Source organism: Coregonus clupeaformis, unplaced genomic scaffold (assembly GCF_020615455.1).
Source record: "Coregonus clupeaformis isolate EN_2021a unplaced genomic scaffold, ASM2061545v1 scaf0039, whole genome shotgun sequence".
NCBI lineage: Eukaryota > Metazoa > Chordata > Actinopteri > Salmoniformes > Salmonidae > Coregonus > Coregonus clupeaformis.
Window position 1 is genome coordinate 224,116 of NW_025533494.1, and position 10,022 is coordinate 234,137.

Genomic DNA, 10,022 nt, shown 5'->3' on the forward strand with positions numbered 1-10,022 from the left:
CCGCATTCTTATTGGCAGACTAAATAGACTTGGTTTCTCAAATGACTGCCTCGCCTGGTTCACCAACTACTTCTCAGAGTTCAATGTGTCAAATCGGAGGGCCTGTTGTCTGGACCTATGGCAGTCTCTATGAGGGTACCACAGGGTTCAATTCTTGGGCCGACTCTTTTCTCCTTGTATATCAATGATGTCGCTCTTGCTGCTGGTGACTCTCAGATCCACCTCTACGCAGACGACACCATTTTGTATACATCTGGCCCTTCATTGGACACTGTGTTAACAAACCTCCAAACGAGCTTCAATGCCATACAACACTCCGTCCGTAGCCTCCAACTGCTCTTAAACACTAGTAAAACTAAATGCATGCTCTTCAATCGAACACTGCTGGCACCCGCCCATCCGACTAGAATCACTACTCTCGACGGGTCTGACCTAGAGTATGTGGACCACTACAAATACCTAGGTGTCTGGTTAGACTGTAAACTCTCCTTCCCGAATCACATTAAGCATCTCCAATCCAAAGTTAAATCTAGAATCGGCTTCTTATTTCGCAACAAAGCCTCCTTCACTCATGCTGCCAAACATGCCCTTGTAAAACTGACTATCCTACCGATCCTTGACTTCGGCGATGTCAGCAAATTGGATGTAGTCTATCACAGTGCCATCCGTTTTGTCACCAAAGCCCCATATACTACCCACCACTGTGACCTGTACGCTCTTGTTGGCTGGTCCTCACTACATATTCGTCGCCAAACCCACTGGCTCCAGGCCATCTATAAATCACTGCTAGGCAAATCCCCGCCTTATCTTAGCTCATTGGTCACCATAGCAACACCCGTCCATAGTCTGCGCTCCAGCAGGTATATCTCACTGGTCATCCCCAAAGCCAACACCTCCTTTGGCCGCCATTCCTTCCAGTTCTCTGCTGCCAATGACTGGAACGAATTGCAAAAATCTCTGAAGCTGGAGACTCTTATGTCCCTCACTAACTTTAAGCATCAGTTGTCAGAGCACCTTACCGATCACTGCACCTGTACACAGCCCATCTGAAATTAGCCCACCCAACTACCTCATCCCCATATTATTTATTTTGCTAATTTGCACCCCAGTATCTCTATTTGCACATCATCTCTTGCACATCTATCATTCCAGTGTTAATACTAATTGTAATTATTTTGCACTATGGCCTATTTATTGCCTTACCTCCATAACTTGATACATTTGCACACACTGTATATATGTATTTTCTGTTGTATTTTTGACTTTGTGTTTTCTTTTACCCCATATGTAACTCTGTTGTTTTTATTGCACTGCTTTGCTTTATCTTGGCCAGGTCGCAGTTGTAAGAACTTGTTCTCAACTGACTTACCTCGTTAAATAAAGGTAAAATAAAATAAAAGTGTGTTTGGGTTTGTTGTCCTGCTGGAGGACCCACAACCTCAATGGAGACACAGTTTTTGGACACTGGGTTTAACACTGGACTCCAATCTGCTGATTTCATGATGTCTTGCGCACGTTCAAGACCCCCAGTACTAGAGGCAGCAAAGCAACCCCACAGCATTATCAAACCTCCCCATGTTTGATTGTAGGGATGGTGTTCTTTTAATTGAATGCTTCATTTGGTCATCGGTCAACGCAGTGCTGATCTGTATTTCCAAAGAGATCAAATATTGTTTTGTTTGTTTGTGGCCAGTGAAGAGTCTAGATCTGAATCACATCCATAATCTATGGCGAGAGCTGAAAACAGCAGTTGGTGGAAGGCACCCCTCAAACATTGAAGAATTAGAGCAGTTTGCTGCTGAGAATTGGGCCAAATTGCCAGTAGAAAGGTTCAGAAAGTTCATTGAGGGCTACAGGAAGCATTTGTCGGGAGTTATCTTGGCCAAAAGGTCTGCAACCAAGTACCAGCTCCAGGGTGCTAATCATTTTGTCCATGCCATTTTGTCTTTATTTTCTAAATATGTATTTTTTCCTTCTGCTGCGACATACTGTATGGAGTAATGGTTTCCCTTCTCACTTTTCTAGGTACTGGGACTCCAGCGAACCAAATAATGGTGGGCCTAAAGGTGAAATAGAAAACTGTGTCCGAATTGGTCAACACTGTCACAGAGATAACAATTGTTGGTTTGACTTTCCATGTGCCGAACCATCTAAGAGAATCTGTGAGAGTCGTTCAGTCTGTGAAAGTCAGGCAGCCTCTCCATATTATTGCTAGATGTAGTGTATTGAATGAGTAACCAGCACAAGGCACCTCATTGTTGGGTAGTATATAGGACCAGTTGCCTAGACACAGATTAAACCTAGTCCTGGACTATGAAGCATATTCAATGGAGATTCCCCATTTAGTGTTTTTAGTCCAGGACTAGGTTTAATCTGGGTCCAGGAAACCGACCCATAATGTATCATTTGGGTTAATGCAGAGTACTAGCTTCAGAGCTTTTTGTTTGTCTGAATTTGTGGGTTTTACACACCAGCCAAGCTTCTGGGAGAGCACCATTGTTACCTTTTGATTACTTCCTCCACATAGCCAGCTGGATGTGACAGATCCTACTAAATTTAATTGAACTTTTCTATTCATATTTGTAAATATGCTTTCTCATGTAACATTTTAAATTTGACATTTTAGTCATTTAACAGACGCTCTTATCCAGAGTGACTTACAGTTAGTGCATTTTAGTAAATAATTAGATATACAGTAGTATTAGAGAAATTATTATTGTAAAGATGTTATATACTGGTTTAGGATGTATGGTTTAGGATGCACGGTTTAGGATGCACGGTTTAGCCTGCACGGTTTAGCCTGCATGGTTTAGCCTGTATGGTTTAGCCTGTATGGTTTAGCCTGTTATCTCAACCTTCTTTCCAGGAAAATGTAACTCGTTTGTTGGAGATGGGTTCTAACAATGGGATTCATTAATTCAGCAGTTTTTATGGATTTATTGTAAAAATAGGATTCATTGAGTCAGCTGTTTTTATAGATTTGTATGTGCAGGTCTAATAGATGGAATTAGACATGAATTAATCAATAAATAAACATTTCATGATCTACAGTGGGGAAAAAAAGTATTTAGTCAGCCACCAATTGTGCAAGTTCTCCTACTTAAAAAGATGAGAGAGGCCTGTAATTTTCATCATAGGTACACATCAACTATGACAGACAAAATGAGAAAAGAAAATCCAGAAAATCACATTGTAGGATTTTTAATGAATTTATTTGCAAATTATGGTGGAAAATAAGTATTTGGTCAATAACAAAAGTTTCTCAATACTTTGTTATATACCCTTTGTTGGCAATGACACAGGTCAAATGTTTTCTGTAAGTCTTCACAAGGTTTTCACACACTGTTGCTGGTATTTTGGCCCATTCCTCCATGCAGATCTCTTCGAGAGCAGTGATGTTTTGGGGCTGTCGCTGGGCAACACAGACTTTCAACTCCCTCCAAAGATTTTCTATGGGGTTGAGATCTGGAGACTGGCTAGGCCACTCCAGGACCTTGAAATGCTTCTTACGAAGCCACTCCTTCGTTGCCCGGGCGGTGTGTTTGGGATCATTGTCATGCTGAAAGACCCAGCCACGTTTCATCTTCAATGCCCTTGCTGATGGAAGGAGGTTTTCACTCAAAATCTCACGATACATTGCCCCATTCATTCTTTCCTTTACACGGATCAGTCGTCCTGGTCCCTTTGCAGAAAAACAGCCCCAAAGCATGATGTTTCCACCCCCCATGCTTCACAGTAGGTATGGTGTTCTTTGGATGCAACTCAGCATTCTTTGTCCTCCAAACACGACGAGTTGAGTTTTTACCAAAAAGTTATATTTTGGTTTCATCTGACCATATGACATTCTCCCAATCCTCTTCTGGATCATCCAAATGCACTCTAGCAAACTTCAGACGGGCCGGACATGTACTGGCTTAAGCAGGGGGACACGTCTGGCACTGCAGGATTTAAGTCCCTGGCGGCGTAGTGTGTTACTGATGGTAGGCTTTGTTACTTTGGTCCCAGCTCTCTGCAGGTCATTCACTAGGTCCCCCCGTGTGGTTCTGGGATTTTTGCTCACCGTTCTTGTGATCATTTTGACCCCACGGGGTGAGATCTTGCATGGAGCCCCAGATCGAGGGAGATTATCAGTGGTCTTGTATGTCTTCCATTTCCTAATAATTGCTCCCACAGTTCATTTCTTCAAACCAAGCTGCTTGTGAGAGCCAGAAATCTTGCTTGTTTGTAGGTGACCAAATACTTATTTTCCACCATCATTTGCAAATAAATTCATTAAAAATCCTACAATGTAATTTTCTGAAAAAAAAAATCTCAATTTGTCTGTCATTGTTGACGTGTACCTATGATGAAAATTACAGGCCTCTCTCATCTTTTTAAGTGGGAGAACTTGCACAATTGGTGGCTGACTAAATACTTTTTTCCCCCACTGTAAATGTTTCATGTTCACAATTTTCCGTATTTGCGGTTCGGTATCTGAGTCTATGTCAAGTCTTGTAACAACGGGGTCTCTGATAGGGATGGAGGGTAGTTTAGTAGGAGGTCTCTGAGAGGGATGGAGGGTAGTTTAGTAGGAGGTCTCTGAGAGGGATGGAGGGTAGTTTAGTAGGAGGTCTCTGAGAGGGATGGAGGGTAGTTTAGTAGGTGGTCTCTGAGAGGGCTGGAGGGTAGTTTAGTAGGAGGTCTCTGAGAGGGATTGTAGTGTCTAAACAGTTTATGACTTTGCTGACGTTTCCAAATGGTGTGTTAGAGGAAGTCTGTTATGTGGAGACCAGGGATTGGCCAGTAGGGAAAACCACCCATATCAGGTTACAGATTATAAATACCATGGTTGAAACAAAGGATGGGGAGGAACAACATATTAGAGATTGGATCAGTTGTTCTCCAGATGTCTGCAGGAGTCTGTAAATTGACGCTGAAATCTTTGATGTAATAAACTATTATAGTCAGCGGATTTCTTGTCATCACAGCATCTCAGCATCGTTATCTCGACACTACAGGATGGAGGGTAGTTTAGTAGGGGGTCTCTGAGAGGGATGGAGGGTAGTTTAGTAGTGGGTCTCTGAGAGGGATGGAGGGTAGTTTAGTAGGGGTCTCTGAGAGGGATGGAGGGTAGTTTAGTAGGGTGTCTCTGAGAGGGATGGAGGGTAGTTTAGTAGGGGGTCTCTGAGAGGGATGGAGGGTAGTTTAGTAGGGGGTCTCTGAGAGGGATGGAGGGTAGTTTAGTAGGGTGTCTCTGAGAGGGATGGAGGGTAGTTTAGTAGGGGGGTCTCTGAGAGGGATGGAGGGTAGTTTAGTAGGGGGTCTCTGAGAGGGATGGAGGGTAGTTTAGTAGGGGGTCTCTGAGAGGGATGGAGGGTAGTTTAGTAGGGGGTCTCTGAGAGGGATGGAGGGTAGTTTAGTAGGGGGTCTCTGAGAGGGATGGAGGGTAGTTTAGTAGGAGGTCTCTGAGAGGGATGGAGGGTAGTTTAGTAGGAGGTCTCTGAGAGGGATGGAGGGTAGTTTAGTAGGGGGTCTCTGAGAGGGATGGAGGGTAGTTTAGTAGGGGGGTCTCTGAGAGGGATGGAGGGTAGTTTAGTAGGGGGGTCTCTGAGAGGGATGGAGGGTAGTTTAGTAGGGGTCTCTGAGAGGGATGGAGGGGTAGTTTAGTAGGAGGTCTCTGAGAGGGATGGAGGGTAGTTTAGTAGGGGGTCTCTGAGAGGGATGGAGGGGTAGTTTAGTAGGAGGTCTCTGACAGGGATGGAAGGGTAGTTTAGTAGGGTAGTTTATCTCCTATTGTGCAGTACACTGTTTGGTTTGTTGACATTATTCCTACATTATTTTGCTTTTAGCTATAATTGACTGTCTTAATTGTAGGTCTCCATACAACCAGCTGGATGTGACAGAAGTTACTGAAATGTAGATTTTTTAATATGCCTAATCTTATTAATAATTAGACATACAGTATATATTAGAAAAATAATGATAAACTCAGATGACTGACTGGTTGGTTGGTTGCTGGAATGGTTGATTGATTGATTGGGTCCAATTCAGGAAGTAAACTGAAAGTCCAATTCAATCAATGACTTCACAAGTCAGTTCAATGGAAATGCACCGTAGCAGGTAATGGCTCACGTGCAGTGGTGTAGTGGTCCCTGGAGAAGTGGGTATACTCTCAGTATTCACCTTTTTTTTTTTTAAGTAGTCCAGAAAAAAGCCCTGTTTTAGAAACAGTGACATGTAAGACTATGATTTAGTTTACCCAAAAATATGTAATTTCTACTTGCACACTATTATAAAATGATCATGACTTGATTAGGAGCAGTTTGTAGTTACTACTGGTCACAAGAGCAGCCTGGATGAATGTAAAATGTATTTATCATGAGGCAAACAGGAAATGGTGTTTCGATTATTTTTTGCACATTTATTTAAATAAAATACTTCAAATCTGAAGGTGACAATGCATCCTTGTTCATATTGCTATATGCTTTGTTTTGAACATGTTCATTTACCGGTAAATCATTCAACAAAATATGTTACAACAATATTTAGTTAACAATTAACAAAAATATATGCATTAACAACACATCAACAGTGATATACTCTCTCAACCCAGCACTGGGTTTCTGACCTTTGCTCATACTACAGTATATTCCAGACAAATTTGCTTTCTGCAGGAGCTTTCACACTGCACTGTCTAGAACGCACCGAAGAGGCAGCACGATGGCTCTTCAACCAGGTCCTTGTATATTTTCTAGGATCAAACTTGGAAGTTGGTGGGCCGTTGATATTAATCATCATCAAGTTTGATATGTTTGAGATCAGAAGGACAGCCCTCTTGTCTGAGCTTATATTGTTCATAAGGCTAAAATTCCTCTCACACTCTGCTGTACCGACAGGGAATGTTTTCATACAGTTCATAAGTGGTTTTAGGTCCTTGGGCTCACTACTGGGCTCTTCCAGTAGGTCCCGCATCCCATTCAGTGCTTGGTCTGTGCACAAGTTAAATCGCTTGCACAGTCGCTTAACTTGTTCTTCACCATGGCGGATGCTGGGCTTTGATGGCCACTTACTCTGATCAAGGATGCTGAGGTCCATGATGGTCTCATCTTCAAAAGACAAGCGTTTCTCCAGATTGTTCACAAGGCTTTGTAAGAACTGGCCTGGATTGATAGACTTCAGCTTTGCATTTGTTTTCAGGGCTATAGACCGATACTCCCCAGTCTGTTTTGCTTCTAAAGCCTCACTATATTTCTCACCTGGACTCTCTTTGAATGACTGGATCACTCTGATTGAGCGTTTCAGCAGATGCTCTGCTCTGAGGAGCGTTATAGAACGAGACTGAAGCTCCTGTGACAGGAGACTTAGTTCATGGAGAGTGTCGTACATGAGGCCAAGGTCACAAATGAATTCTGGACTTTGAACACGGTCTAACAAACCTCTGTACATCTGCCTCTCTTTGGTGGACCTCATCTCATCACTGCAAGCATTTTTAAAGTGCTGCACAAGAGCTCCCAGGGATGTCCAAACAGCACGAACAGTCCGAAAGCTACTGGCCACCCAGCGTACATCCAAGATTCTGCCAATGCGAAGAAGTTGTGAGCCTACTTCAGCTGCTGCATTAACAAGTTCACGTTCATTTTGTTTGACACACTATACAGAGAGTATAGCTTCTGGATAAAAGTTTTAAAGTGATTGACAGAGTTTACCTCATCAACTGCATCTGACACAGCAAGTTCAAGTCTATGGTTCATGCAGTGCCATACAAAAAGCTTTGGGAATCTCAAAGTCAGTCTGGTTGCTACTCCTGACTTCTTTCCTAGCATGACACTGGCTCCATCAGATACAAATGTTACCCAGTTTTCATGAAGCCACTCTTCTGTAAAGCCAGCATTAGTTAAACAGGTGAGTAACGCCTGTAATATGCCATCTGCTCTCTGATTTTCCAGTTCAACAAGTTCCAGGAATATGAACTCAGGGCTTTCTTCTTGAATTGATGCTTTAATAGAAACTGTCATGACAGCTTTGTGACTTAAAGAAGATGCCTCGTCAATTAGGACAGCTAACTTACTGGATGATGCTATAATGCTACTGATGATTTTGCTCTGCATCTCACTAGCAACATGTTGTATTATTTGTGTTGCACTGTAACGTGAATGAAGTATTGAGCCCATTTTTACACCATTCAGTTCCTGCAGCTCAATGAGGCTCTCATGGTCAGAAAAGGGTCGGTTCTTTTTGGCCAGATGGTAGGCTGTTCGAAACACAGCTTCAGTTTCCTTCATGTAGGACTCAGTCATAGTCTCCACTGCATTCTCAATGGCAGCTTCTTTCTGTTGCTCTGCCACCTTCACAGCCTGAGTGTGGGCCTTGGACAACGCATGTTTCCTCACCTTATTTCTCAAGATTGACAAACTTGTTGTTCTACTTCCCTGGCCAGACACTTGAATTTCAAAGTTCATCCATTCTCTTGAGAGCGATACACCTTGTCCTTGCTCCTTGTCGATCCCAATGGAGTTCACACTGCTACAGACCAGACATCCTGCGAAGCATAAACAAACAATGTAACTACTCCTGTATCCACAGCTGTACGTGTGCATGGTCCTTTACACACACACACACACACACACACACACACACACAAAGTTATCTGTGCCCACTGTTTCAGAAGTTACCCAAACTAGCAATCTACCTAAACTTACCCAATTTTTTGTTTTTGGATCCCAACCAGGGGTTCTTGGATTTGAAGTCTTCTGTTTGTTTAGCACTCCACAGGTCTGGCCAGTCATTATTGATGTCTACAGACAACAACAAAACTAATTATGCATCTCCCTGCTCTCTCTCTCTCACACACTTACACACACACACACACACACACACACACACACTACTGTGATCACAATAGTCATCAGCAAGACATGGGTCCCCCTCTTTACATTAACAATCTGCATAACCAAGTGGAAATATTTTCAGCAAGTGAAGCTGAAGCATACAGGAGATTAGTGAGTGAAATACTTGGGAGAGTTTATTTAACAAAAAACAACAAATTTAACACAAAATGTTATATAACAGTAGCATTGTAAAAAACAAACATGGATACAGACAAAATAAATAGAAGGGCAATAAAATAAATAACATCACACAGAAATTCAAAATGAGGCTTAATCTGTCAAAATCACCTTTTGTTACAGTGTGAGGCTTCACTTTTCAATAAACTGGAGATGCAATTTACTGCCTGTGTGTTCTGACCTGGTGGTGGTAGACTGGATCCTTCTCTATGCTCACACTGACTTGCCTGGCTAGCTCCCGGTTGAGAGCTGCCAGGGCTGCTGGTTTTAGGGGTGGGGTCTGCCTGGGCCTGATCTGGGCCTGATTTGTGCCTCTTTACAAAAAAAGTCTGCAATATCTCCCTTCCTTTTCATGGTTACCTGTCCCTATACAAAATAAGACAGCCTGATTAGACCTCAATATTGTTTTAGGCTGAATCTTAAACTATTTGTCCCCATTCTTGTGTTTTAACTTACTTAAAAATCAACTACCAGCTTAGCTACTATGCAATTAAACTAGATCATATAGGTTAGTTAGGGCTAAGTAACTTGGCTAATGTTATAATTTAGGGCTTAGTAACTTGGCTAACGTTATAATTTAGACCTTTACAATAATAAACAAGCTTCATAAACATTGAGATAATCAGTTTCATCAGTCTGGTATGAAATTCTTATGAACTGGGTTGATTAAACACTTACTGAAAACCAACAATGCCCCGGTTTCCCCACATTATCCCAATCTACGTAGCTAGCTTCATAACGTTAGCCGACTCGCACTAACTATTGGCGGCAACATCTCTTCTCCTCTAAATGTGCAGTCACTGGCAATTTGCCAGTAGTTTAAAATAATGATTCATTTGGAAACCACCTTAAAACTTACCTCAGAATGATGTCTTCCATCAACTGGGGTGGCACACCGCCGCTTGTGTCCTTTCTTCATCCGTTGTTTGGTCTGCTGCCGTTATCGTAGTCAAGTGGCACCGGCACCTGAGTTTTTTT

General features: G+C 42.4%; 1 long non-coding RNA gene across 2 annotated transcripts; it reads right to left on the reverse strand.

Annotated features, from left to right (window-relative positions):
- Positions 1 to 6,379: 6,379 nt before the first annotated feature.
- LOC121548703 lies at positions 6,380 to 10,022 on the reverse strand. Of its 2 annotated transcripts, none has more exons than XR_006658094.1 (3): positions 9,904 to 10,022; positions 8,679 to 8,774; positions 6,380 to 8,518 (listed from the first exon to the last, which is right to left on the reverse strand). It is a non-coding gene; the product is annotated as an uncharacterized LOC121548703 (long non-coding RNA). The 2 variants fall into 2 exon arrangements; XR_006658095.1 differs by having other exon boundaries at positions 9,156 to 10,022.